This window comes from Thermobia domestica, chromosome 9 (assembly GCF_964235325.1).
Source record: "Thermobia domestica chromosome 9, izTheDome1.hap1.1, whole genome shotgun sequence".
In the NCBI taxonomy this organism is placed as follows: domain Eukaryota; kingdom Metazoa; phylum Arthropoda; class Insecta; order Zygentoma; family Lepismatidae; genus Thermobia; species Thermobia domestica.
In genome coordinates this window covers 252,162,125-252,176,463 of record NC_137462.1, presented here as the reverse complement: position 1 = coordinate 252,176,463, position 14,339 = coordinate 252,162,125, and positions in this window count along the sequence as shown.

Below are 14,339 nucleotides of genomic sequence, written 5' to 3'. Positions count from 1 at the left end.
AATACTCTCATGGACAGCAATCACAGTGAATAAAGAGAGTTGAAAAAGGAGTTACTATCGACGTGAGAACAAAGACTTATAAAATTGTCGAAATTTCTCCTCTTGGGACAGAGACTCAATAAAATGCTACCAAAGTGCTTTTTTCTTTAAAGATTAATTAACCAATTATATTCTTTTTCTTTCCTCTTTCACATTGATATTTATTCATTGTACTGAATCCTAAATATGTGTAATGTTGATCTTTGAATTTTTTTCTCCAACTTTTGTCTTTCTTCTTTGTCGATTTTTTAAATGTAATCCAATTTTTTAATATCTCTACAAGAGAAATATGTTATTCGATATTATTGAAAGTAACAGATTTCTGTGCATGCCTATGTATCATTATTAATATATTTTTTTTGATTCATGTACCAAATTTTTTCCTCTTATGTCAAACTATTTTTCTTTTCTTGAAATGTAATAAATGTCTATACAAATGTAGTTAGGTTAGTTTATTCAACTAAATACAACCTGAAGTATACATTGTACTGTATGAATGTGAGTGTGAGTGAAATGTAGGTTTAGTATTAAGTGCACCAATTCTTTTGACATATATGTGTGACTTTCTATAATTAATGGTAGTGGGCAGTTAAAGTCGTTGAAAGTCAATACTAACAATCTAAGTTGGCTCTATAAAGGAAGCAAAAAGGACGGTAATAGCCTGACGAACGATCATCATAAGAGAACTTCGAGAGTTAAAATTTTCGACAAAGATGTGTTGCTCTGATTTTTTTTCTGTGGTCGATTCTAACATGCCATCAACTTCGGTATTTATTTTTCCAAATATTGGATATTAGTCGAGAACTTCCGGAAATATTGATTAAACTGTTAAATTAAACTTTCTCATCTATCTCAGAGCTAGATTGGATAATTCGGTAGTTGGGGTTAAATGGATCTAGGTCTGGGATGTATGGGTTAACATGTGTCTACCTTTGATCACCTTAATATCAAATATTCACCCAATAGCTATTGGAAATGATCTCAATTCGATAATTATTCACTTTCTTTTAACATATTTCTCAAAAATATCCAGTAACAGTTCCTTTTTTCATCTTCTTACTTCCCCTATTCTTCTTCGCTTCTTATCCCAACTTTCTCTTCTCTTCTTTACTTCTTCTTCTATTTTAATAAAACTGAAAAGGGGGTCGTGACTGGGAATTCCAAATATAATAAACACGGTCATGTATTTATTTATTTTATTTTATTTTCTTCAGAAGTCCGATATAAGAATTTTTTTTATTTATGTTGAAAATTGTAGGTTCAACAGTAAGACATGGATTATATATTCCTATTAAATTACACATCAGCTGATAGTTTCCTGAATATCCCCCCACCAAGGGTGATAGGTTCCCAATCACGACTTATCAAATGCATCTCATTTGTTACGGAGTTTTCTTCTTTTTCTTTTTTTCTTTTCCCTTTTCAGTTTTATCATGACACCTTATATTACAAGCCAAATATTACTTACTTTAGCTCTGATCTTTGGAAGAACCGGCTTCTTCCTCTAAGGTTATTTGTACGAAAGTGCACAACGAAATTAATTTATTCGACGGCCTATAGAGAAAAGTGCCTACTAATAAAGGAAAAACACGCAATCCAGGAGATATTACAGAAATAAAACAAATTTTGCAGTAATTTCGCTGTGCAAGTTCAAAAGTACGTAAATAATAATAATAATAATAATAATAATAATAATAATAATAATAATAACAACAGTAGTAGTAATAATAATAGTAATCAATATTCACATTCACAATATAGTTTTCAATAGTTATTATTATTATTAGAGTTATTATTATTATTTGCGCACTTTTGAACTTGCATTCTCCAATTACTGCATATGTTTTTATTTCTGCAATTTTTCTAGGACTGTATGTTATTTCCTTTATAAGTGTGTACTAATTTTTCTCTGACTCGTCGAAGGAATTTCGTTACACACTTTGGTGTAAATAACATTACAAGAAGTCGATTCGTTCCAAAAATCAGGGCTAGCTTGTAAGTATTGTAAGTAGTTTCTGGGTTAACTTTACCAGTGGTATGATAGTGTAGTGGTAACGTAATGAACTTGTGAATAGTTCAGCTCTCTAATATAGATTCAAATCCTGTTCGCGCCGAACTTCGGATCTACTCCTCATACTAGACGAGCAATACTTACGAATTTGGAAGCAAACACGTGTATCATAATAGAGACAATTTACAAATGTTGGTTGGGAAAGGGCAAGGAAATTACGAAGTCATTCCAAATCCATGAAATTTTTAACATAGATGAGATTCGGGCCTGAGATGATTTTTATCATTTCACTTTCATTGGAGAACTTGGGAGGGTAATGGAAATGGATATATATATATATATATATATATATATATATATATATATATATTAACAACCTTCCACCGTCGTGCCTATGTACCATGGGGATGAAATGTTAAATGACGGTCGAAGATCGCTGCTACTCACCATCTAGAATGAGTAGGTACAGGATGACGGAAAGAAACCACATTAATTGACTTTGAATTAAACTTTGTATTTTCATTAAAGCTTGTGTACTATTGTGATTGAACGTCGACTGAGTATAAACGCAAGATCACATATCTTTAAGCAGCTAAGAAGTTAACCACGAATAAATCGAACATAGCTGAGATACACGTACCTTTATACAACTGATGACTGGAACTGATGTCGATGTTCTGGACGATATCTATCTTGATGTCAATAGTCTAGAATGGCTGACTATTGTGTACCATTATCCACTATAATGGTTTGCTGAACGATTAGATCTCCTGATCTAATATTGGACTTAGAATCACAGAGAAGTAACTACTGTGACATAAGTAACTAGATGAATATTTAACATACGATGACTCTCTTAGACTAATCCTTGAGACAGATCTCGTAAACTGATCCTTGCCTTCTGATCCCAATCTCTAAAAACCATGAGGTTTTATACTAAGATTCCAGACATCCTGGAATTCATTGTCGTTGACTTTCTGTATATCTCAGCTATTGGTAAAACATTGGTTTCACCCGAATTACATCGTGATCAAATTCTCAGACTTACAAATTTCTGCGAACTCAACGATTATATCACAGCCAAAGTGTGTCAATGTTACAATGTGACAATCTGATGACAATTCAAAAACATTACAAATACAAATTACAATAGCTTACGAACTGACGACCAAGCGTCTAGCCGTAGCGAAACATCACATACACAAAACATTGATGTCAACACATAAACACACACACACACGTGTTTACGTTACATGATAACATTGAGTTCCTTAACATTTGATTAATTAAATATACTTCCTTTACCAAAAATAATATCTTTCTGAATAATATCAATGACATGTATCAACATGCCCTCTCTTCAAAATGAGAGAACTCCGTTCTCGACTCAATTTCTTCCCTGAAATTGACCGTAACAAACAAAAAAAAATTAAGTATATTCATTCATCACCCTGTATATATCTTTATATTCATTTAACACAAATCATAAAAACATTATTTATTTACATTCATTGTTTCTCTGTTTTAAAAAAAATACTTGTCAAGAGTCCTCATAAAAGTATGGGCTCCTGCCATCTGTTGAGTTATCTATATAACTATTTGTAATTGTCTAGCACATCTTGTGCTCTTGAACACATATACATATATTTTCTCGCTCTCGTTCTTGGAAACTTCCACTGTATTCAGTCGCAAAGTTCAACTCAGTGTTTATTATCTCCGCACATTTTCCACTAGTATCAGTGTCCATATCACTGACGCTTTCCATAAATGTAATGCACTTCATTATACACTATATATGTTGTTATAAACCACTAATACACTAATGAACAACGTCTCTTGTCGCTGCATGATTTTAGAACACAAAAATAAAATTTGAAAATATTATTCACTTCACTTATGGTAAGTTTGCTATCTGTAGAGTTAGCAACTCTGATGCACTTCCTTCCGCAAAATGTTGTGTCAGCAACGTTTTTTGACACTGATCTTGAAAATCTCCCCGTCTTATCCTGTTTGCCGCGTTGCTTCGATGGTTAAAGTTAACTTCGAATACGTGCTCCGCACTTTTCGTGAAAATTTCGGCAACTTTTTCACAAAATTACTACGTCGCATGGACGAATGTACAATTTTTCGTGTTTCAAGTTTGTGACTAAATGTTTATCCGTTTTTTCCGCTTCAGAATTGAAGAATTCGTGATTTGTGATACATCCCTCTTTGGTTTTGGTGCAGTGCATAGCAACAGTGTTCAAGTTACCTTGTGGTTCCTCTTTTTGCTTGAGATAGTGATCTGCATTTTGTTTTGTGCAAATAGTGTGCTTTTTAGTGTGGTTTTTATCTACTTCTGCATAGATTGGAAATTATCCGCAGTTTTCTATGTTACTAATATCGTCATATACCTTTTTATTCTCTACACTTCTTTCCTGTCTTTTCTTTCTACTATATCTACGTAATTTAATAATTAAATAAATAATAATTATAGACGTTGCTAGTACTAACACTGTTAACGATGTTAATGCAATAGCCATTACGGTAAACTTCTTTTCCATAATACCTGTAAATATAGATAATCTAAGTGTGAAATCGCGTTCTTATTTTTCTTAAAACTAATAAAACTACATCGCGGTCTATGACTCTCTTCTGTGAAATATATTCATAATTTCAGCATAGGCCTAGTATTAATGTTCATTAATCGTTCATTATTCTCTATAAAATGCATAATCGATGCATATTCTAAATAATGACTAGTGTTCTAATCGTTATGTAACCTATTCGGATACAAAAATGCTATCCTCGTTACATTTTCACTCGTTTGACGCTGTTATTGTCAGTTTTTTTTCCAAAGTCGTAAAATCCTACATTTTCGTGCATATTTTTGTTCTTAAATACACTTTACAGCTAGTTTATACGTTGTTTGTAGGTACAATTATCTTTATTGATGTTTAATCTATCTTATTTTAACATTCCAACATTCACTGTACTTAGAAATCATTCATAAAGCATCAAAATCATTGTGAATGCAAGTAACTAGTCACCAGTGGGAGGGACTTGTTGCTACGCTGGCGGCCATCTTCTCGTAAACCACGCCCCTTAGCAACCGCTCTTCGCTTGCATGAGCGCACGGAGCCATCGCCAGGATTCAGTCGTCTCGCAAGTAGTATCTTTTAGAAAACAGAAAACTACACAACTGAATCTACATGAATACTGAAGACATTCATGCACTGAATACAATAACTTATTATTATACAAATAATCTATATGCCAATTGATCATTTAATAATAATAATAAATCAATACTTCTTCTCTCATTTAAAAAAAAAAACGTGAATTTAGAAAATGAATATTGACAAAAATAATGTGTTTCCATACAACTTAACAATGATTATAGACATGATGCATTATGATTGTATTCTATTTCCGACTATTTCTCGTCTTTTATCTATGATTTTCTTACTTTTCTATTCAAACTATTTACTTCTTTTAACGACTTTTTATACTTTTCCGTACTTTTTAACGACTTATTATTGTAGATTTGTAAGCTTACTTGAACTAGTTTATAACATTAGCATCTACTTTATCTATGATTTGTCTATTTATCTAGCTTTACTGATAGACAATTTTTCTATTTTTCTTCTTTTCGCTTTTGTTTTCTCTAGCTTGAAGCTACTGATTTCACTAATATTCTGTTGTTATTTTACTTAGCTATTACCTATTTATATGCTTGTATCTATTCTTATCTATGATGATCTATTATCTATGCTTATTTCCTATTGCTTCTTTTTCTACCAAAACAAAGAGTTTTGCCGTATTAGTACTACGTAACCATTTTTTATGCAACGACTTAATCGTTTCACCAACTCAACTAGACCAATCCTAGTTTTATCTAGGATGACATAACCAAAGGCTTTTCAACTCACAACTACTTCATGCTGTAGGTAAGTATGTCTACATATTACCAATTGTTTTAAATGTTAATCCAATGTTCCTTTTCAGGTTTTATTGCAACTTAGATTTTTTTTTCAAATAAATTTCATTCTTCTTCATATCCAAAAATGTAAAACTTTTTTTTTCATAACCCAAGGCACATACGATATTGATTCACATACTACGCTTACTTTATTATTATTTTTTGATGATTATTATTATTATGATTATTATTATTATTATTATTATTATTATTATTATTATTATTATTATTATTATTATTATTATTATTATTATGATTCTGGATTTTGAATTTTATACTTCCGTATTGCTCTATAAAGCTTACAATACAGTACTAGTAACAATATTGTTGTCAAAATTAATGATATTATTACTCCACAAATTACATACATGATATAGTCTGTTTTTAGATGTAGTTCTGGGATCGACGTATCGACTTTCAATTTTAACAATTTTTCAGTTAAACTATTTAGCTCTTGCGTATGCAAGGTGAAATTTATTTGTCTCTCAGTCCAATTACCGATCAATTTAATATGTTTATTTTGAATCTGAATTATCCGTTTGGTTGGAATGACCAGCTCTCCAATTATTATGTTATCAAATTTATCATAGTTTATGAAATTTGATTTAGCTCTAGTTTGATCAAGTTTTGTTGAAGTAATTTCTTGATGTACACCCACTTTTGTCATGTACGCTTCTTCAACAGAAGAATACATTACACCAGTGTGTGTATATCTGAATATCACATTCCCCAAAAATTTCTCAGAATTCTGCTGGCATCCTTCTAGAGAATTATTTAAAACGATATTATTCAAACATTTCGATTCACGATCCATAGTTATGCTTTCACAAAAATATAGAAAACTTTTAAATTCGCATTTACTTTTATCCAATGAATGAAATTTACCTTCAGCCAAATAGACTGCTTCCGGTAATTCATAAAATATTCTTGTATTATTTATTAAGTAGCCCATTGATGTTACGTCATACATTATTGAAATAATAGTATCATATATTATCGGAGTTTTTATTATTAAATCAACATTATTTTCTTCGTAATGGTATTTTACTAAATATACGCTAGACATTTGGTAAAACATTCCAATGTCTGACCTATAAATAGTATTTTTCAATACATCATGAAAATTAATTAACTTTTTAACATCATCATTAGATAATATATGATATGTTAACTCATTATTTAAAATGCTATTTACTATTTTATTTACTCTCTCCTGTACAAGATGAACAAACAAGTTTCGCAGATTATGGCAAATTACTATCTGAATTTACTTATTTATTTCAATTATTTCGATATCCCTTATTTATTTAATACTTATGTCTTTATTTATTTAGTTTACTTTGTATGTGTACCTTGGATTATTTAACCATTTAAATATATTTACTAGATATCTCTAATATAAAAAAAATTCTCTAATTTCCTAGTCACTTTACGCTCTGTAAACAATATATTTTTACCAGTTAAGGGATTTTAGATGGAAATCAACATTTACTTTGATTTCGGGACACGGACTTTTGTTGATAAACAGCGGTCCAAGTCGCTGCTTCACTGATAAAAACATGTTGTATACAGATACCTAACAAAAAAAATAAACTTGTATACTAAAAACTTATTCATATTTTGTAGTTGCAAAAACTTTTTTTTTTCGTGATGTAGTCCTTTGAGTTTTAAAACTTCTTGGTTTTTCACGCGTTGTTTGTTTTTTTTTATTATTATTATTAGACATCACTGTCTAAATCCGACTCTTCCTCTTGTCTATCCGAATCTTCCTCATTTGCACTTACAAATGGCTTTAAACGTCTTATGTCAACGGAAACCGTCTTCTCTTGTCCTTTCTTAGTCTCATATTTCACCTTATATGAGTTATTATTCAACTTTTGCACTATTACTCCTCGAATGTTATATCGTTTTCCAAAACAAGCTGGAATGCCTGCTCTTGGCATTTCACGAATCCAAACTTTTTGTCCTACGTCGAAGTTTGGTTGAGAGAACTTCTTCTCAATTTGCTTCTTTTGGGATTTAAACCGCTTCTGCAAATTCTGGTACGCAACCTTCCTTGCTTCCTTTACATTCCTTATTCGCTCTTCGTTTTCTACATACTCACAAGGTATGTCCAGATCCTGTTCCAAGAACGTTCTGGGTTTACGCCCTGTAAGCAAATAATAAGGCGAGTGTTTTGTTCCGTCATGAATCTGTGTATTCATGGTAAACACTATTGAAGGTAAGATCTCGTCCCAGTTTGTAAACTCACGGTCTATATAGTGCTTCATAATCTGTTGAATTGACCCTATAGCTCTTTCCGATGTTTCAATATTATAGTGGGCATCCGTATTGGCAAAATTCAACCGCATACCAAACCGTTCAGCCATGTCTTCCATCACTCGACTCCGGTGTGTACTGTGACGGTCCATCGCAAGAATTTCAGGAATCCCATGTTTTGTAATTAATTCTTCAAAAATTGCTTCTGCTATAATTTCTGAAGTTATAGCAGGAACTGCTCTTGCAATTACGTACCGAGTGGCACTGTCAACGAACACAATTACGTATTTATTTCTGTGATTTTTCGATCTTTTAAACGGTCCAATCTCATCCATAGTCACATGCTGGAATGGCATATAACTAGGATATGTTTGTGGATGCAGTGGTGTCCTACCAGCTTTACGTTTCTGAATTTGGCAACTGATGCACTGGCTGACCTTCTCTTGGAAAAATCTTTTCATATTTGGGAAATAGATGGATTTCAATGCTCGATTATAGCACTTCGTGTAGGAATAATGTCCTCCTCCGTATATCGAACAATGCAAGTTTTTGAAAATTTGTTCCCTCAAAGAAAAAGGAATGCATAATAGAAATTTCTTTCCATTAGCCATCTTTTGAGTTCTGAAAAGTTTTCCGTCCTTAATTTCATACCAGCGTGCCTGTTTTTCCGCTTTTTCATCTGCTTCTTCCGGATGTTCTATAGCCTTCATTATTGACCCGAAGAAAGAATCTTTCCGTTACAACTCCGCTACGTCCACATCTTCGTCGAACGTGATGTTGACTTCAAGGTCCTCTGTCTTTACTGGTAACGCATCTAAATCGATGTCTTCATCGGTTTGTTGGATATTCGTGTTTCTTGATAATACATCGCTAGGGTTTTTCTCTCCTGGACAATGCACTGGCGTGTACTGATACTGTGCCATCTCTAAACTGTATCTTAACAGTTTAGGTGATAATTTTGGCGTTGTTTGAAGGTATTTTATACACCTGCAATCAGTGTATAACTCGAATTCTTTAATGTACAAATAGTAGTTGAATGCTTTAAAGGCACTCACAACGGCCAAAATTTCTAGTTCCACTATATGTCTTCGTGTTTCGTTTGGTCTCAACACTCTGCTATAATACGCTATAGGTGTCCACTCTCCATTCAATTGTTTTTGCATAAGTACAGCCCCTATTGATTTTGTAGATGCATCCGTATATACCCTTGTTTCCAGATTTTCACGGAAAGGCGCTAATAAAGGTGCATTCATCAACGCTTCCTTTAATTTCTCAAAACTAAGTTGATGTTCTTCCGTCCACACAAATTTATGGTTTTTCCTTAATAATTGTTGGAAATTAGATGACATTTCCGCGTAGTTTTTACAAAACTTCCGCACATAATTAGTCAACCCAAGGAATGACTTAAGCTCTTTCGCGCTTGTAGGAGGCTTACAAGCTTTTATTGCCTGAATTACTTTAGGACTTATTTCGTAACCAGCTTCGCTCACGATGTGACCTAATGCCATTACTTTTTCTTCCATGAAGTGACATTTTTCTACTGATAACTTTAAGCCATATTTCCTTAGTCTTTGAAAAACTGAATGCAATACCGATACCATCTTCTCCTGATTGTTTACATATAGGAATACATCATCCATGTAATATGACACCGCCTCCGGATGAACGTTAGCTAATGTCATTGCCATGATTTTCGTATATATAGCGGGCGATTGGATGTATCCCATTGGGAGTTTAGAGTATTGATACGCCCCTACGCCAGGAATATTGAATGCTGTATACTTCCTAGATTCCTTAGAAATTGATACCGTATGATAAGCACTCTAAATGTCCAACACACTAAAGAATTTGTGACCACCCATACATGTTAAGATCTGATGTATAGGCGGCAACGCCACGGAATGGAACTTTCCGTGCCGATTCAGCAATCTACAATCCAAGCAGGCTCTAATTGATCCATTTGGCTTCTTTACGAACAGCATCGGTGAGTTATACGAGCTATTACTTTCCTCGATGATGTTTTGTTCGAGTAAAATGTTTATCTGTTCTTTAACTTTATCTTTCATAGCTATAGGTATTGGATACTGTTGACGTCGAAACGGAACTTCCGTTTCCAACTCTATCTTATGTTCTACTCCCTTGACCTTTCCTAATTCATTTTCTCGCCACGCAAAAACATCTGCGTAATCGTAACATAACTTCTCTAATTTCTTTTTAATTTCTGGTTTAGTCTTCTCGCCAAATTTTAAACGTGATTTATCGTAGTTTTTTCTCGCTTCTAACACCTCTTCAATTTCATCCTCTGTTAATCCTTCCTGTCTTAATTCCGATTCACTCATGCATGCTTCTGCATCTCCAATTTTTAAATTCTTCGTCAACATGATCATCTTATTTGACGGATTGATTACTTCTAAACACCTATTTTCTTTCGACAATATTGCTCTAGGTACAAATATGTTATATTGAGACTCTAACAATTTATCTGGCTCTAATAGAAATTCGTTGTTTGCCCAAGAGTTAACTAGGTTAACTTCAACAGTTGTCCTAGTTCTTGGTAACAACTTCACTCTATGTCCAAGAACCCATTTCGGCTTTAAACTTGTTTTTATGCTAATTGCAATATTATCGGAAACTGATCTGGTTTCCTGATCGTTTCTACAATGTTTAATCGGTTTCCCGAATCTTTGAACAATAATTTTACCAGTTCCATAATCTATTCTACAATTCTGCGTTTGCAAAAAATCATTCCCAATCAACATTTGATATGGGAAATCTTTTACTATTCTAAATTCCTGATGAAAAGTTTGATTTGAAATTTTGAACTTAATTATAGCTAATTTGTTAATTACAAGAGTGTTTTGCGTGATGCCTTTGATCTTAGTTTGTCGTGGGATTATTTTTGCACTCGGTGGCACTAATTTCTCATTAATAATCGAAATTTGCGACCCACTATCGAGTAACGCTTTAATCTGTCTATCATCGATTTCTAATGGCAAATATACCATATTATTATCTAAATTAACTGAGGCAATTATTTCTCTTGTTCGTACATTTCGATTGCCTGTAAATGCGCCTCGCCCATTTACAGATGTGTTCCGTTTAAATTACTCGGACCTGGTGTTTGATAGTAAGTAGTACCATTTACTTGTGCTGGTACCACTTGCACAAATCTCTGCTGATTCGGGTTTTCGAAATTATAAGATTGGTGACAACACGAATTCTGACAATTCCCTTGCCAGTTTCCTTGTTGACCACGTCCTCTATTATTTCGCCAATAATTTCCTCGATTACCACGCTTATTGTAATAACCATTATTACCTCTATTGTTGTTTTGACTTCTATTATTATTACTATACCAATTCTTATTCTTATTTCCACGGTAATTATTTCGGTTACTACCTCTATTTTGCCTATTATTTCTATAATACTGATTTTTCCCTTGTTTTCTAGCGTTATTCTCTTGTTTCTCCTCGTCTTGTGTTTTTGCCGATAATGCAAGCTGTAATTTGTCTATCTTCTTTTCTAATTCCGCGATTTGTGTAATACTCTGAGGCTCTTGTTTGATCTTACTCTCTTCTTTATGTTTTCTTACAACTACGTGATCTGAATCAGATCCACTCTCGTCATCTTCTACTTGCTCCCTAATTTTCTTAACAAGATCTTTGATTGTGACTTTACCAGATTCTTTTTTCACACGTTTTGCTATTTTACACTTATTCTTTTCTATCTTTTGCAAATCCTCAACGAATTTGTCTAAGCTAGAGTATTCTCGCGTTCCTACTTTTTCCATATAGTATGGATACAATCCTCCAACTATAATACCTATCTTCTTAATGTCATTCATTTTCGAATCTAATCGTTCACAAAGAACGAGCATGTCATATACGTAATTGATGACAGCCTCGTCTTCATGCTGTAACCGTTCCTTAATTTTATCTTCGATATCTATTGTTACATTAGATTTCGTAAACTCTTCTACTATTTCTGATTGCAATTCTTTATACTGTATTTCTGCCGTGTTTTTCCGTTTCAGGAACAATTTAATCCATTGCCTCCCTACTCCTTTGAAAATATTAGGCAGTAACTCCTTTCTTTTGCTTTCGGCGATACCTGCCATTTGACAAGCATCGTCGAATTCATCAAAAAACGACACGATGTCATTATCGTTCTTGAGATCGAATTTAGGCAGTTTGTTAATATCTGCATAAAACGTAATGTTAGACGCCATCGTAAAATTCTTATTTTCACTATTTATTAATTTCGGATCTAAATTTATGATTGAAGGAAAGTCTTCCGATACGGATTTAGTTACCGGACTACTTGGGAAGTTAAAAACTGGTTCCTTACTCAAAACAATTTTAGGACTCGCGACTTTGTCCTGACTACAAGAATTTTTCGTCTTTCCGGTGTCCTCACACCAAATAAATTATGCACATCTATATTTATTCCCTTACTCGCTTTCTGTGCTCTAGTTAACACAGTGTTTTCATTCATTTATCTATACTTAATTAAACTTTTAATTACGAAGTGAGGGTGGGTGGTGAGGGTTAACGTATTACTTATTCTACTTGAGTCAATTGCCTTAGTCATTCGAGATCCGAACCAAATCTCGTATTCAAGTGGTGAACGATCATAATACAAAATCTTAACATACTAAATAACTTAACTGTAAATATTTAAACCGGACTTAACCATAACCTATTAAAACGTATTCTTAAAACTAAAATTATTTTGTTTCGGGATTCGAATCATAGCTTTCCATCACCATAAGCCTGGTGCGACCTACTTTTTAGCACTGTTCGGGGATCGAACCAAAATATCTCCACCATCAACTACCCTAGGATCGCTACAAAAACCAGCATCTATACCATAAAACGGTAAAAACTACCCTAGGATCGTTACAAAAACCAGCATCTCTACCATAAAACGGTGGGCTACCCTAGGATCGTTACAAAACCAGCAAATCTCCACCATAACAACCTTCCACCGTCGTGCCTATGTACCATGGGGATGAAATGTTAAATGACGGTCGAAGATCGCTGCTACTCACCATCTAGAATGAGTAGGTACAGGATGACGGAAAGAAACCACATTAATTGACTTTGAATTAAACTTTGTATTTTCATTAAAGCTTGTGTACTATTGTGATTGAACGTCGACTGAGTATAAACGCAAGATCACATATCTTTAAGCAGCTAAGAAGTTAACCACGAATAAATCGAACATAGCTGAGATACACGTACCTTTATACAACTGATGACTGGAACTGATGTCGATGTTCTGGACGATATCTATCTTGATGTCAATAGTCTAGAATGGCTGACTATTGTGTACCATTATCCACTATAATGGTTTGCTGAACGATTAGATCTCCTGATCTAATATTGGACTTAGAATCACAGAGAAGTAACTACTGTGACATAAGTAACTAGATGAATATTTAACATACGATGACTCTCTTACACTAATCCTTGAGACAGATCTCGTAAACTGATCCTTGCCTTCTGATCCCAATCTCTAAAAACCATGAGGTTTTATACTAAGATTCCAGACATCCTGGAATTCATTGTCGTTGACTTTCTGTATATCTCAGCTATTGGTAAAACATTGGTTTCACCCGAATTACATCGTGATCAAATTCTCAGACTTACAAATTTCTGCGAACTCAACGATTATATCACAGCCAAAGTGTGTCAATGTTACAATGTGACAATCTGATGACAATTCAAAAACATTACAAATACAAATTACAATAGCTTACGAACTGACGACCAAGCGTCTAGCCGTAGCGAAACATCACATACACAAAACATTGATGTCAACACATAAACACACACACACACGTGTTTACGTTACATGATAACATTGAGTTCCTTAACATTTGATTAATTAAATATACTTCCTTTACCAAAAATAATATCTTTCTGAATAATATCAATGACATGTATCAACAATATATATAATTAAATAAAACCTAAAGACTCTTGAACTACCAAACCAATCTCGATTAAATTCTCAAGCTGAGATAGTCTCTGTCAAATCACTTTGGCTGTGTAAGTTAAGGGAGGG